General features: G+C 52.4%; 3 non-coding genes across 3 annotated transcripts; all 3 read right to left on the bottom strand.

The window, feature by feature from the left end:
* Positions 1–9,174: 9,174 nt before the first annotated feature.
* On the bottom strand, positions 9,175–9,246 carry TRNAA-UGC. Its single transcript has one exon. It is a non-coding gene; the product is annotated as a tRNA-Ala (tRNA).
* Positions 9,247–10,855: 1,609 nt separating this feature from the next.
* Positions 10,856–10,927, bottom strand: TRNAE-CUC. Its single transcript has one exon. It is a non-coding gene; the product is annotated as a tRNA-Glu (tRNA).
* A 3,622-nt stretch (positions 10,928–14,549) lies between these two features.
* Positions 14,550–14,623, bottom strand: TRNAT-CGU. The gene has a single exon. It is a non-coding gene; the product is annotated as a tRNA-Thr (tRNA).
* Positions 14,624–16,284: the final 1,661 nt, after the last annotated feature.

The following is a 16,284-nucleotide window of genomic DNA, read 5'->3' as shown; positions in this document are numbered from 1 at the left end:
CAAACTCTGTCCCAGAGCCTGCACCCAGCCCTCCGCACTCCCTCCCAGAGCCTGCACCCCTCCACCCTTCCTGCACCCCACCCCATGCCCCAGCCTAGAGCCTGCACCCAGCACCCAAACTCCGACCCACTCAGCCTGGGCAAAGCTCTCCTCCGTCTGGCTCCCAGTCCCTCTCCAAGGCTTGCAGGTGTCTGGAGGTGCTGCCTTCCAAACCTTCCTCAGTCCCACCTCATCCATTCAACAGGGCAACTGATTACAAAGTGGGGGGAAGATCTTATTCTACTTCTAGCAAAAAGACATTTTTCTTCTACCTTAATTACACTTCCTTTAGGGCCTGCTATAACATATTACCAAGGTTCAATACAAAGTCATATACAAGTTATACAAAAATGCATAATGCAGAGATTTATCTACAACTGCATTGACTGACTGCATTGATTGACTGCTGTGTGCAGTAATATAGTGACCCCTGGGTCTTTCAATGAGGCTTTATACTTGGGGGGAAGGGTGAGGGGGCAAGTGGTGGGTGGGCAAAGAGGCGAGCAGTGAGCCAGCAGGGGCTCTAGGGGTGGGCATGGGGGCTTCTGGCAGGGGAGGGAGAAGGTGAAAGGAGGCGAGTGGTGGAGGGGGGGACTGACTAGGAGGGATGCAGCAAGCCAGCGGGGGTTTAGGGGGTGAAGAAGGGTGTGATGGTGGGGCTGAGCAGGGAGGGGGCAGGTCCTATTTTACTGCTGTGATCTGGTCACCCCATGTGTGCCGTTTCTTCCTGCCCCCGCCCCTGAACCTTGTTTCGATGGGGCGGAGCTGGGGAAGGAGGGTTTGTTTCCACAGGGTCGGGTGGCGCTGGGGGGGGGAAGAATGGGGGCAATTTTATATTAATAAGGAAATATTTTATAAATTTTAATAAAATAAACATTAGTGAAGAAAATCAGTTGTACAACTATCAAAACAAGCTATTTTCCTAATATGAAAGTGCAAATCAGCTAATTAATATATGATGCAATGTATGTAATAGATAATTTTGTTATTATTTATATAGTAATGGAAAGTAAATAATACATGGAAGAAATGAAAGGGTTTTTTTAAAATTTTTTTTTTGTTTTAGTCGTCCCTGCCCCGGCCCCATCAAAACTGTTCGAACTGGGCCCCGCACTTCCTAAAGCCGACCCTGACAATGAGGCTAATCATCTAGTGGAACAAGCTCCGCAAGGGATGTGGTTAATTCCCCATCACTGCTCTGTGTAAATGAAGACCGCAGCTCTTGCTGCGAGACACCTGGTGTGTGGGTGTCCCTGTTCCCCCTTCAGAACCTCTGGTACATGGTGCTTCCCTCCTCCCAGTTCAAGATCCCCATCATGTGGGTGATCCCATCCAGGATCTCGGGTGGGTGTCTCTGTCCCCCACCCCATGAACTACCTCCCGTGTGTGGTTTCCTCCGCCTGCCCCCATCCCGGATCTGTGGGTGTCGCTGTTCCCGTTTTCAAGATCCGTGTTGCTTGGCTGCGTCCCTCCCCCCAAGTCAGAATCCCCAGCGTGTGGGTGCTCCCATCCCCCCTCCAGGCTCTGTGGAGGGTGTGTGTATAAAAAGAGACCGTGTCTCACTGTCTTGCCCAGGCTACACTGCAGGGGCTATTCACAGGCACAATCCCACTACTGATCTGCACGGGAGTTTTGACCTGCTCCGTTTCCCGACCTGGGCCGGTTCACCCCTCCTTAGGCAACCTGGGGACCCCCAGCTTCCCCGGGATCACCATATTGATGCTGAACTTAGTGCGGACACCCGATCAGCACAGCCCCCTGCAGCCCATAACTCCTGAGCTCAAGTGATCCGCCAGCCTCAGCCTCCCCAGGTGCTGGGATCACAGGCACCAGCCACAGAGCCCAGTTTGTTTTGTGGCCTGGCAGCTGGAGCTTTAAACTCTGCTTGTGAGCTCTGTGCCTTGGCAAGACGGGGACAGCCTGGAACTGGGAAATGCTCCTTCTCCCCCCGCCCCCGTCTCATGTCGAGCTGCAGGCGCCGCTGTCCTGCTAGGTAAGATCCCAGATGTTTCGGTGCCTCCTTCCCCCGCCCAGGTGTCCGGGTACCTCTGCCCCCCATACAGAATCCTGGATGTGTGGGTGTCCATCCCTCTGCAGAGGATCCCGGAGTGTGGTTGCCCTTGTCCCCCCCTACAAGATCCTTGGTGTGTGGGTGCCACTCTCCCCCCCAGCAGATCTCTGGTGGGTGGGTCCCCAGGGTGTGAGTGCTCCCATCCCCCGATACAGGCTGGGGGGGGGTATAACTGGCTCTCCCTGTCCTGCCCCGGCGGTGCTACAGCAGCTGTTCACAGGGGCAGCAACCCCACTGTCACCCTGCAGCTTTACCCTGCTCCAGGGGTGACCTGCTTCACCCTCCTTTGGGAGCCCGGGGACCCCGAACTGCCCAGAATCACCTGATTGATGCCGAGCTTAGCACAGACACCGGCTCAGCCTGGCAGGGAGCTGCCCTGAGCCCTGACAATCAGCTTCCCTCCGCCTCCTGCTGCACAGCGAGGATCCCACGCGAGAGGCTTCGTGCCCAGTTTGTTCAGGAGCGTCCCAGGCTCCAGCTGTAAACTCTGCTGGTCAGTTCTAGTCTTTGGCCACACGGGGGCGGCACTAACGGTCCCATCTAAACGCTGTTTGCGTTCTGCCCTTCGGATCGCAGATTGTAACCCGCGGGCAGATCTCTGAGCGCAGCCAAATCCCTCCCCAAACTGAACATTGAAGCAGCAGCTCCCGTTGGAAAGATCAGGATTTTTGCCTTTAAAAACAAGGGAAATATCTGCAGCGAGAGACTGAAGAAGCTCAATTGATTTCATTGACTCCATGAATGTTCCTCTGTGTCCCCCTAGGAGTCTTGCCCCACATTTTGGGGACCACTGAACCCTACTCACTAAGCAGGGGCTAGTGATGCCAAAGCCCAGGGAAAGGGAGAACAAGTGCGGGGCCCCCAGCACTGGAGCCATGTGAAGGGGCTGCAGGAGAGGGGCAATGGCTGGTGGTACAGGGAGTTAAGGGGAAAGGGGGCACAGGAGGGGGCAGGAGTTAGGGGTGAAGGAGGTGCAAGGGGTGGGAGTGCAGGAACTAGCGGTAAAGGGGGAGTGGGGATCGTCCAGGGGCAATGGGGAAGTGCCAAAGTACAAGCTTTGCCCAGGGCACCATTTCCCCTAATGCTGGTCTGAGCAAACAACTGGAAATGACCCTTCAGTGAGACCAGAACCATCGTGTAGAAAAGCCCCTTTGTTAAGTGGGGGTGGCTGAGGGCTTAGGGAGATGGGTTACTAAACAACAGGCATTTGTTTATGGAGGTTTGATTCTTGCCTGCTAGGCAAGGTTGGTGTGTGGTGTCTCCATGGCTGCACTGTCAGTATCTGATCTGCCCCAGGGAGCCAAGTCTAGACATATTCAGAGGCTCTATGCCAGGGTTTCTCAAACTTCCTTTCACTACAACCCCTTTCTGCTTTTAAAAAAAAAAACTTACTACATGACCCTAGAAAGACACACCAAGCCCCTCCACACTGAGCACAAGCAGAGGAGACAAAGCCTGAGCCCTGTCCCAGTTAGGTGAGGGTAAAACCAGAGCTTGAGGGATTCAGCCCTGGGTGGTGGGGCTCAGACTTTTGGTTTCAGCCCCAGGCACCAACAAGTCTAATGCCAGCCCTGGCGACCCCATTAAAACAGGGCTATGACCCACTTTGGGGTCCTGCCCCACAGTTTGAGAACCACTGCTCTATGCTGATGGGAGAGAGTTTTCCTGGGGGTGTAGTTAATCCACTTCCCAAGAGGTGGCAGCTATGTCAGTGGGAGAAGCTATATCGGTGGGTGTGCAAGCTGTGGTGTTTGCCACATTTAAGAAGTTTAATCAAACCCCATTTTTAAAACCACCTGTGGTCTGGGAATGGCAAAGGAGCTCGAGGAATCAGGGTTTGTCCTTCAAAGTCCTGGACATCACGATTCCACATTCTTAGTGTCATGGGGATCTTGCTCAGTGTTAGAGTGATTGACTGCAGTTAAGTAGTTCTCAGTTCAAACTCCTGTGTTCTCTTATAACCCTCTTTCTTTTTTTAACAAAAAAGTTAAACATTTTCATTTCCATTCTCCATTATGTTCAGGGGCTCCTCTATACGGGGGTGCTTGATATGAATGTAAACACTCAACATTTCGCTGTCCAAATGCATAAAAACCTAGCAAAGCTGTCCATCATCTGAAATCAGTTCCAATCCTCTAAGTGTCTAGTTTATGTTTTCATCAGTTAAACAAAGTTGTCATATGAATGTACATTTGCAGATCCCTCTTCTCCAGGAGCTGTGCTGTGCAGAAGAACAAGAACCACATCCAGCTGCAGTTCAGGAGTCTGATAACCAAAGAGCCACCAAATGTTCTGAGGGCTGGAGAAAAATGCCTTCTAGGGAGCTATTGAACGAGCTCAACCTGTTTAGCTTATCAAAAGAAGATTGAAAGGTGACTTCATTGAAGTGTTGAAGGGCCTTAATGGAGACAAAAGATTGGGCATTAAAGGGCTTTTAATCTAGCAGAGAAAGGCATAACAAGACCCAATGGCTGGAAGGTGAAAAGAGACAAATTCATATTAGAAATAAGACACAAATATTCAACAGCCAGGATGATTCACCACAGGAACAATCTACCAAGGAAAGTGGTGGATTCACCATTTCCTGATGTCATCTAATGGAGACTAGATGCCTTTCTGGAACGTGTTTTTCTGTCTCATGTTTTCCTGTCTAGCCGGCTTGCTGCCTAGAACGAACGCTCCTTGAGTGGTGTGATCCACAGGGAGTAGCTCAAATCTCCAAAGTCCCTGGGCAGGGGCAGGACATTAGCACAGCAAGGGAGGGGTGTGGCAGTGACATCACAAAGGCTTTTTGCAGGACCTCAGACTATTGGTCAAAGGTGGGGGGGAGGTGGTGACCTCACAGAGAGATGCTGACATCAGGCAGGCATGAGAGGGGTGAGGGGCCAGGGACACCTCAGAGACCCTGTGGCTTTGCTTCAGCAAGTCTCCTTCTCCCGGTCTCTCTTTGAGGACTGAGAGAGTATTCGGGTTCATGGACGTGAGCGCCAGGAGGAACCTCTTTCGAGTTTTCTCCTTCCCTTTTCCTGATTTTACTAGAAAACAGCCATCCCAGTTTAGAAGGTAAGGGCCTCCTCAAGGTTTGAAACCTGTTCAGTCTGATCCATCTGGTGACCATTGAATTCTAGGCATGGAAAACAGGAGCTTAAGGAGGCAGAATTTTATTGCACACCTGGGATTTTGTCCCTTAGAATCACTGGGGTCATTAGGGTTTGTCCTTTTGGTTTCACCTTTTCCTCCATCCATCCCTCCCTCCTTTCTCTTTGTCGCTTGCTTCTTTTGTCCTTTCTCCTGTTCCCCTCCCAACACCAGGAGGGGTGTGCGTATGTGTCTCAGGGGAGTGCTCTGCAGCTCCCACTGTGGGAGGTCCACCCGAAAGTGTGGGGCTGAAATAGTGCTCAGGCAGTGATCCCCACCGGTGACCTGGGCCATCCTTTGGGCGAGAACCCTCAGCCTCCCGTCCTCAGTCTCTACCCTGATTGGCTGAGCAGGGGGTTATTGACAGGGAGGAGACTCAGGTCCTTGTTGTTCTCTTTTAAGCCCAAGGAAATAAGTCATAACCAGTCATATGTTTGATGGATTTTGCTGCTTCTCTGCATTAATTGTCTCTGAGCAGTTCATGATTCTCTCTAACATTGCAGTTCTCCTCAAATACTTGCTGAATATTTATTGTGCACTGTTGTTGGTCCGGAGCTCATCTGAGAGCACTTTATTCAGGTCATTCAGTGTCTGAAATTCAAGATCCGATGGTTAGTTTGAAAATCAGGGCTCAACAAAATATTTTTGCAAAAAACTTTCATCTCACTTGTTTTGATTTCGAGAAACAAACTGCCTTAGTCTGAAGGGGATTTTCTGACAGAAATGGTTTCAATGAAATTTCCCCACCATCTCGATTCCTGGGCTCTATCCCTTTCTCTGGGTTTTTTTTGTCCATTAGAACAGGAGTCAGGACTGGTGGCTTCTCTTTCTGGCTCTGCCACCACCTTGCTGTGTAGGCCCTTGGGAAGGTCACTTCCCTTCTTTGTACTTCAGGCGTCTCCCCATCTGTCCAATGAGAACAGGGACAGTTCTCGAACTCTGGGCCAGGGCCACCCAGAGGGGGGGGCAAAGGGGGCAATTTGCCCCGGGCCCCGGGCTCCGCAGGGGCCCCCAAGAGAACAGCGGAGGCTCCCGCCTCCGCCCCTCTCCTGGCGCCTCAGCGCATCAAGTGCCGAGTCTCCGCCGGGGCCCCCGAGCCCCGCCCCGCGCAGAGCCGCGTGGGGAGGGGGCGGGGCTGGGAGCTCTGGGCTGAGCTCTGCTCCCTCCGCTCGGCGTGGAGCTCCCAGCTCCGCCCCCTCCCCACGCGGCTCTGAGCGGGACGGAGCTCAGGCCCCGCCGGCTACACGCTGCAGCTGTCGGGCGGGGCGCTGAGACTCCGGGTGAGGAGGGAGCCGGGGGTAAGAGGCTGGGGCCGGGGCGGGGAAGCGGGACCCGCTGCCGAAGCGCAGCCCGGTCTTCGGCGGCCGGGGACCCGTTCTGTTCTGGGACCCGCCGCCGAAGTGCCCCGAAGACCCGCGGCGGGGACCCGCCTCTCCCTGCTGCCAATTTTCCGCCGAAGACCGGGCTGCACTTCAGCGGCGGGTCCCGCTTTGGCGGTAATTCAGCGGCAGGGGGCTCCCGCCGCGGGTCTTCAGGGCACTTCGGCGGCGGGTCCCGGAACGGAAGGGCCCCCCGCCGCCGAAGACCCCGGGCCCCCGGAATCCTCTGGGCGGCCCTGCTCTGGGCAGTCATTTTCAGCCAGGCCCCAGCAGGGATAACTAAAAATTTATATAGATATATACATGTATATATAAAAAAGACTTTCATTCCTTAGGAACCGGTTCCCTATAAAAAGTTCTGATTTAAGGGATGTGCCACAGTATGTATTTTTTGTACCAATAGCGTTACCATGCGTCCGTATTTTCCCAGGAGGAATTTTTAAATTTTTTAATTTTAAAAATTCCTCCCAGACAGTGATTTAAGAACCAAAAAGCCTGACATGTCCAGGAAAATACGGGTGTATGTTAACCCTACCTAAAGTTCTTTTTTAAAAAGATGGGCCTGAACCAGAAATGAGCTCCGTTTCACATGTGTGGGTCCCCGCCACTCCCTGGGGGTGTGCTAGGGTGACCAGATGTCCTGATTTTATAGGGACAGTCCCAATTTTTGGGTCTTTTTCTTATATAGGATCCTATTACCCCCCACCCCCGTCCCGATTTTTCACACTTGCTGTCTGGTCACCCTAGGGTGTGCACATGTGTGGGTTCCAGCTGCTCCCTGCCCCCCTCATTGAAGCAGGTGTGCAGGGTTACTGCCCTGGGAACTGCAGGGCACCAGTGGACATGGGGCTGGCTGGAGGCAGGGCAGGGGCTGACTGGAGGTAGGGTCTGGCTGCAGGCAGGGCAAGGGGTGCGGGGCTGGCTGGAGACAGGGTATGCGGGACTGGCTGGCTTCAGGCAGGGGGGTGCAGCAGGGGTTGGCTGGAGACAGGGCAGGGGGTGCGGGACTGGCTGCAGGCAGGGCAGGAGTTGCAGTGCCGGTGGTGTAGGGCTGGTGCGGGCAGGGGGGTGTGGGGAGCTGGCTGGCTTCAGGCAGGGCTGCAGGGGGTATGACAGGGGTTGGCTGGAGACAGGGCACGGGGTGCAGGGCTGGCTGCAGGGGGTGCGGGGCTGGCTGTGGGCAGGGGGTGTGGGGCTGGCTGGAGACAGGGGCTGGCTGCAGGCAGGGCAGGGGGTGCAGGGCTGGCTGGAGATGGGCTGGCTGTGGGCAGGGGGTGTGAGGCTGGCTGGAGGCAGGGGCAGGTGCAGGCAGGGCAGGGGGTGAGGGGCTGGAGGCAGGGCAGGGGGTACAGCCCACCCTGTACGGTAAGTGCCCCCTCATCCCTCCCTCAGCACCGGGGTAGCAGCAGCAGCCTGGGGCTCGGGGGCTATTAACATGGCCCGGGGCTCCCCTGCGTCCACTACCCCGGCCTGGTAAATCGCTGAGGGAGCCCTGGGGAAGCTGGGGGGCTCTGGGGCTATTTAAAGGGCCGGGGCAGTAGAAGCAATGGGAACCCTGGAGTTTTTAAATAGCCCCCAGCGCCCCGCAGCCCTACCCCAGCCCTATCCCAGCCCCTGCTGGGAGCCCCAGGCCCTTTAAATTGCCCCCTGGGGAAGCCGGGCCACCCCAGTGCGGCGAACCGGCTCTTGCTGGTACACGGTACCGGGGCTTGGGCACGGGGCCCTCTTAGGGGTGGGGCCCGATTCAGGGGAATCGGGAGAATTGGCCTAAAGCTGGCCCTGTGTGGGGGTGGGGGGGGATGGGGCAGGACTTGGTCCCATTCTGGGCACCACCAAAAATTATCCAAACCTGCCGCCCCGTCCAGTCCAACCTTCTGCTGATGCACCTCAGCCCACACCCGTGCAGGGTTTGAAGCTTCCATTGCTTAAATTCCAGGACATTGAGGGATTTCAGATCCCCTTTGCCCAGAGGGAACCTTCACCCCACTCCCAGCCAGGTTCTTGTCCATGGGATCACTGTAGGGGGGCTGGGTCCCACTGGGTCTTTTCTCTCTCTGTGACAGGCCAGGGTGCAATAACTGGGGCATCTGAGCACCCAGGACCTTCTGTGGGGCTGCCATTCCCCTTCCCCTTCTGTGGTCTCGTCTGTCATTGATTCCAGTCTTTTTTCTATCCATCATCAGCACCATCCCAAGCCAGCTGCACTCACCTCAAAAAGACAGTGTCCCCTGTTGGGTGTAAATCACTGACCTCTCTCCTCCCTGAGCACTGACTGCCCCTCTGTTTCCTTGCCTCTCAGTCTGTGCAGATGGGACCTTTCCCTCCAGCGCTGGAGGATTCACCCTTCTCATCTACCCTTGTCCCAAGCAGCACAGCGGGTGGGAATCTTACATGTACCGAGGTGACTTAGGAGCAGAAACCCCCCCCCCGACCTTCCATGCAATTGGCACTTGCCCCTCACTGAGCAGGATTGAAATTCCTGCAGGGAGACTGCTGGGCCACATCCCCTCTGGGCATGAGCAAAGCAGCAGGGTGAAAAGAAAAACCTGGAGATGCTGGGGATTGAACCCAGGGCCTCATGCATGCAAAGCATGTGCTCTACCACTGAGCTACATCCCCAGATAGTCTTTGCTTGCTATAAGTTACACCAGGGGTAGGCAACCTATGGCACGTGTGCTGAAGGTGACCCATGAGCTGATTTTCAGTGGCACTCACACTGCCCAGGTCCTGGCCACCAGTCTTGGGGGCTCTGTATTTTAATTTAATTTTAAATGAAGCTTCTTAAACATTTTAAAAAACCTTATTTACTTTACATACAACAATAGTTGGTTATATATTATAGACTTATAGAAAGAGACCTTCTAAAAACATTAAAATGTATCACTGGCATGCGGAACCTTGAATTACAGTGAATAAATGAAGACTCGGCACAGCACTTCTGAAAGGTTGCTGACCCCTGGGTTACACTCAGAGCCCTCTTGTTTCCAGAGCACCCAGTGGCCTAAGAGCAGCCTGGGGAACACATTCCCTGCTCTGAGGGCCAAACCTGCTGTCCTGGAGATTGCTGGTTCTTAGGGGTCACTTTGCAGCAGGGCCAGATTTGATGTGTGGGGCAGAGAGAGTGGGTGCCCTGGACTCAGGGTGCAGAGATATAATCAGGTATCTCCCCAGCATTGGGTGGGGGGTGCTGCTACCCCCTGCTGGAAGGTAATGGGAGGGGAGGGGCGCTGTGACTCGCTCAACACCTGACCCTGGTGGCAGCAGTGCTGTGGGGAGCTCCAGGTGTTTCTAGGATCTGCTTTTTCCACCTGCCTGTAAAGTCCAGCTTTCCCCAGCACATACACTGCGGTGCAATTGGGTCACTGTTTCCATGGCTGAGCAGCAAAGAATTTCTCCCAGTTTCCCTTCTATCGGCAGCAGCATTAGCCTGTGTCAGTGATTAATGAGGTGGATCTAGTTATAGATTGTTATTCATTCCCCACCTTGACTATTCACACAGTCCCTTTCCCATGCAGATTCCCAGCACCTTGGTGATCCTGGTAGCAGGAGTTGGGTCCTGAGACTTTCACGGTTCTTTCCCCCTCCACCTGGAGTGAACTCAGCTTTTCCCCCATCCCAGACTATCCATGAAATAACAACAGGGGCATAAAGAAAAGGGGAGGGAACATCTCACGGCCAGGGCTGGATGTGCCCAGGGCCCCCTGCTTGTCCATTGTTTCCATGGAATTTGGCCCCCTGCTTTGCACAAGGGACAGAGAAAGATCTTGCTGTTCCTGTGTCTGTGCAAGGAAAATTGTGCTTCTGTATGAAAGAGAGGCGGCAAATGGCCCCATGCTGGGACAATAGCCTCAGGATTAAGACCTAAGGACTCAGGCTGAGAACTGATAGAACTCCACTCATCTGGGATTTAACAAATTGTCTTTCATGGAGCAGGGCCAGATCCAGTGTTTTTGGCACCCCAAGCGGAAAAAATAAATAAAAAAGCTGCAATCAATGGCAGCTCTACCTCTGCCGCTTTTGGTGGCAATTCCTTCCCTCTGAGAGGGCCGAATTGCCGCTGAAGCCTCCCCTTTCCATTGACCAGCCCAGGGACCTGCTTGCTGCGCTGGTGCCTGGAGTCAGCCCTGCCATGAAGACGCTGGGAAGATGGGGAAATCTGGAAAATAACATGGATTTGTTTACATTGCAAGTGAAGAATAATTGAAGCTTTTCTGGTTTAAAGCCATTTTTCTCTGACTGGGAATTGAACCCAGGCCTTGGCAGTGAGAGTGCCAAATCCTAACCACTAGACCACCAGGGAGATGGTGATGGTGTGGCTTTTCTTCTCACTTATACTACACTTTCTTAGGCTACTTTCTAGCCACTTTCTGAAACTGTTCCACTGTCCACTCCCTGAGGGGCTAAGAGCAGAGAACCCCTGTGCTCAGGGTCACAACCTGAGCCCAACCCAAGTCACTGAAACAAACTCAAATCATGCTTCCTCCAGCAGGATCAGAGAGACACAAAAAAACCACATGAGGAACAATCCTCCTCTGCCTTCATTTACCCCATCGCAACCCTCTCAGCAGCCAACTCTTGCGGGAAGGACTGAGCTGATAGGAGCTCTGGCATAGAGACCAAGGGAGGGGTGTTGCTCCCCCTTGGTGTGAGCTGATCACATTCTGACTCTGTGTAACAGGGCTCTGAGCTTTGCCATCTTGTGAGTTCTGAGTGCTGAGCCCCCCGGACCCTTCTGCTGGGAGCATGGGGATTGCACAACAGCTGCAAGCCCTTTTCCCGTCTTCTTGTCCTCCTCGGCTTCCCCAGACCTTCCCCACAAATGGTTCTATCAGGCGCTGGAGGGATCTAAGGACCTGCAGGTTTCCCTCACCCACCTCTTAAGGCAAACAGTGATTCCCTTCTCTGAAACTCCTGGGCCTGGGCTTCTTTTGAGTTTTTCCCCAGGGGACCTGATTCCCTGTGAAAATGTGTGTGTGGCATGTGGGGAACTCAGACTCAGACTCTCCCCCACTAGATGAGTCCAACAGCACCTCCCCTTGGTGGGAGAATCCTAAATTCCACCCTCCCACCCTGGTTACTCTGCCCAGTTGATGGCGACAGCATGTAAATCAACCCCAGCTCTCTGGGCTAGAGAGCAGCATCTAACCAGCCTTGTGACAGCTCCGGTTTGCTCGCTGGAGACATAACGGACCAGGAAAGAAGGCAAATGTCAGACAGGGAACCTCAGCTCACAAATAAACACCCTCAGGCTCCTTCTACACTGCGACTGGGCAGTTGACTGACTTTAAATCTAGCTAGCTCAGTTGGTAGAGCATGATGGTCTTTCAGGGTGTGAAAAATCCCAAAACCAGTATAATTAAGCTGACCTAAGCCATGGTTAGATAGTGCTAAATGAAAGGAAAGAGTGGTCTGTCAATGTAGCTATTAGAGGGATTTAAAACCCCTCCAGTTACTGTAGCAGCTGTCTACTCCACAGTGCTAGAGCAGAGTCACAGCAGCATTTTAAGTATAGCCAGCCTCACAGTGAGACCAGATCGGGCTCTGTGGACATTCAGGCACTAGCAACATACTAATGCCTCCATAGTTGGCAGGATTCAAACCTGTGTAGGGAGACCCCAATGGATTTCCAGTCTATCACCTTAACCACTCAGCCACAAGTATTTAATGTACAGTTACTTCACTACACCATGATTCTGTTCTCACAGAATTGTCACTTCAAATTGCTCAGACCAGCTCCCCCAGCACACTCCTGGCTGTGCATTAGTGTAAGTGTGTCCATGGCTGAACAGCAAGAGTTCCTGCCCATTTCCCTTCCAGCTGGAGCAGGATGAGAGTGTGTTTGTGGTTAATGACATTGCTATAGGTTGTTGTTCATTCCCCACACTGACAATTCAGACAGTCCCTTTCCTATTCGAATCTCCACCATATCATTCCAACAGCCGGGGTCAGGATTTCTCTGGGGCACTGAAATGTTTCAGGGGGTTGAACTCAGCCTTGCATTCCATCCCTGATGTTTCATGGACTAACAGCAGCAGCAGAAAGAGCTGAGCCAATATCTCACTGTCAGAGGTGAAGGTGGCCACGTCCCCTCTGTCTGACCATCGCCATTGCAGGAGAGAAGGGTTCACTAGAATCGAATGCCCTGGCTCAGACAAGAGACACAGGGAGGTTTTGCTGTTCATGGATCTGTGCAAAGGAAATTGTGTCTCTGTGTGAAATTGAGGAGGGAAATGAAATGTTCACATGGTGGCCCAATGCCCTAACAAATATGGGTGAAGGAGTTGGGCTGGAAAATGATTTTACAGGAGTTCGTATCAATTTATTGCCCTGATTAAAATCTATGGCTAAAGTACCTGTGTAGGGACACCCCAGTGGGTATCAAGTCCATTGCCTTAACCAGGGATAGTCGATTATTTTATTAAGATCTAAATTTCTTGGTCAAGATATAGTCAATGTCTAGACAGCAGAGAAAATAATACACCGATGATAATAAGAAGAATTTAGAAATAATTTGCACTATGGGCATAACTATGATGATTGTCTCGTGTTTCACTCTTTATATCTGGCACGACCGCCTTTCCCTTTAGTTTTGTAGTTTACCAAGAATAAAACTAAACATCTCTTCAGATACGAGGGAGTGTTTGTGTTCATTCCAGTTAGCTACACAGGGGTTTGATGTAGCTGCTTTCAATCCTCTGGCTCTGCCCTGATAAGTAACATTTCAGGGTGTCACTGAACTGAAGGAGGGAGATCATTTTTTGACAGATGACGCCGCCTCTTAAAGATGTTTGTCTGGCTGGCAGCCCTGGTTCCCAGGTCTCTCCTGAGGGAAGAAAGTTTCTGTGCAAAATACTAAAACTTTTAACAGAGAGGAGGGAAAGGCCATGGCCACATCACGGGGCCAGTATGTATGACAACCTGATTCTTTTATGTGGGATGACTCTGAACACTGACTGATCTCCACTCCCTTGGATTTGAAGACATGTTTAGTTGTGCACTTAGGAACATATAAGGCTGAAGCAATGTTATGGATGGTGACACTACGATTGAAGGGTTATTTAATGTTGTAGAAATTGTTAAAAACACTGAGCTTAAACTGGAACTGCCTGTTAGTAAAGGCTGGTTTCCCCACGTCAGTTCCATAAGCTCTGCTAGAAACGCCCTGGGTTCTCTCCTGCCTCGGTGGAAACTGCAGGGAATCGTCCCCTGCTGCCCTTGGCTCCAGGCTGGTTTTTCTGGGGAGGGGACGTGGAATTGGTTTGTTTGCTGTTGAGAAGGGAGCTGGGCCAGTTCTCAGGGAACGAGAACTCCCAGCATCTTCCCAGCCCAGCCCAGGCTGCGGCCCTGTCCCAGCCTCTGTTCCCCTGGGGGCCCTGCGTGTTTGACTCTAGAGCAGGCCGGGAGCAGCAGCTGCGGCAGAGGACAGCCTGGGCCGGGCAGATAAGAAGGAGTTTAGCCAGCAAAAAAGGTAAAATGGCAGTGGAGTATTACCTTGGACTCGACGGCATTTCTCCATTGGTCTGTCTGCTTGGGGGCAGGGACAATAACCCGTCCTGCTGCATTCGTTATTTCAAAGGGCGGTTTAGGATTTTCATTCTCACACACGGTGCACGAAGCAGGACTCAACCTTTGCTGTAAACTAAACAAGCTGCTCACAGATTCTGGCAGCCACAATGAGCATTGGGTGAGAGCTCAGACCTGCCCCTGTCCCAGAGAGGGGAGGGGGGTCATCTGTGTGGGGACTGGACCACTGACCTACCCGCTCCTAACTCCCAAACGTTCAGTAACTCTATTATCAGTGCCTGTGAGTGTTATTTAAACCATAAGAAAAACCACACTGGGCTAGACCAAAGGCCCATCTACCTCTGAATCTTGTCTTCTGACAGTAGCCAATAGCAGGTGTCCCAACAACCAGTCAAACAAGGCACCACTGGGAGTTGAACCCAGGATCTCCTGTTTACGAAACAGATGCTTTAGCCAGCTAAGCCATGGTGCCTGTGGGTGACTAAAACACAGTGTCTGCCCACACCTGACTCCCTGCCATCGCTACCAGGGCCTGACAAGCTCTGCTTGTCTTTGGATTCTCCAAAGCAGAGGAGCAGGTGACATTTTCCTTGCAAGCTGTGTGTGAGTAAATCTTTGGCCACGTCTGCACTACAAAGTTGTTTCAGCAGAATTATATTGCTCAGGTGTGTGAAAAACACACAACTCTCTCTCAGTCAGTAGCTTGTGGCTGGTGCACACACTGCAATGCCACGTCTGGTGACAAAACTGCCCTGTTTTGCTGACAAAATAAAACGACTTCGATGAGAGGTCTAGAGCTTTTTGCAGCAAATGTAAAGTAACAGAGTAAATGCTGCTGTTCATTATATCACCATAACTGGCCTTCCCCAGTATCCCACAATGCCCGCCGTGAACTCACCTGCCCTGCACTCCTGCTACAGAGCCACGGGCCCCTCCCTTTCATTGCTCTGGGAAGTTCTGACAGCTGAGTTTGCTGCTCTGCTGCAGCAGCCAGGAGCAAATCACTGCCGTGGATGCCTCTCTCTCCCGCCCTGCGAACACAGAGCAGGGTGGTGGGAACTTCCTTACATGGGGGGGGGCACTGGCATCTGAATGTGACACCCCCATGACACCCCTTCCCTCGAGGAGGCTCTTACCTTCTAAACAGGGACGGCTGGTCTCTAGTAAAATCAGGCAAAGGGAAGGAGAAAACTCGAAAGAGGTTCCTCCTGGCGCTCACGTCCGTGAACCCGAATACTCTCTCAGTCCTCAAAGAGAGACCTGGAGAAGGAGACTTGCTGAAGCAAAGCCACAGGGGTCTCTGAGGTGTCCCTGGCCCCTCGCCCCTCTCCTGCCTGGCTGATGTCAGCATCTCACTGTGAGGTCACCACCTCACCACCACCTCTGACCAATAGTCTGAGGTCCTGCCAAAGGCCTTTCTGATGTCACTGCCACACCCCTCCCTTGCTGGGCTAATGTCCTGCCCCTGGCCAGGCACTTTGGAGGTTTGAGCTACTCCCTGTGGATCACCCCACTCAAGAAGGGTTCGTTCTAGGAAGCAAGCCAGCTAGACAGGAAAACATCAGATGCTGCGCCCAATGCTACACTCAGTTTTTCAGAAATTAGTCGACTTTATGGCCAGAAGAGACCATTAGAGCATCTAATCTGACCCCCTGCATATCACAGGCCTCCTGTATGACACAAGAGCTACTTTTGGGGCAAACACATTCCAGAAAGGCATCTGGTCTTCATTGAATGACATCAAGAGTTGGAGAATCCACCACTTTCCTTGGTAGCTTGCTCCTGTGGTGAATCATCCTCGCTGTTGAATATTTGTGCCTTAGTTGTAATATGAATTTGTCTCTTTTCACCTTCCAGCCATTGGGTCTTGTTATGCCTTTCTCTGCTCGATTAAAGAGCCCTTTAATACCCAATATTTTCTCTCCATTAAGGCCCTTCAACACTTCAATGAAGTCACCTTTCAATCTTCTTTTGATAAGCTAAATAGGTTAAGCTCTTTCAATAGCTCACTAGAAGGCATTTTTCTCCAGCCCTCACAACATTTGATGACTCTTTGCTGCCCCAGCTCCAATTGCACAACATCTTTTTCAAACGAGGACACCAAAACTGGAGGCAGTATTCCAGTATCAGTCT

The sequence above is a fragment of the Mauremys reevesii genome, linkage group 17, assembly GCF_016161935.1.
Source record: "Mauremys reevesii isolate NIE-2019 linkage group 17, ASM1616193v1, whole genome shotgun sequence".
NCBI classification, from domain to species: Eukaryota; Metazoa; Chordata; order Testudines; family Geoemydidae; genus Mauremys; species Mauremys reevesii.
Note: the sequence above shows the minus strand (reverse complement) of the source record. Positions and strands in the feature narration are given on the sequence as shown.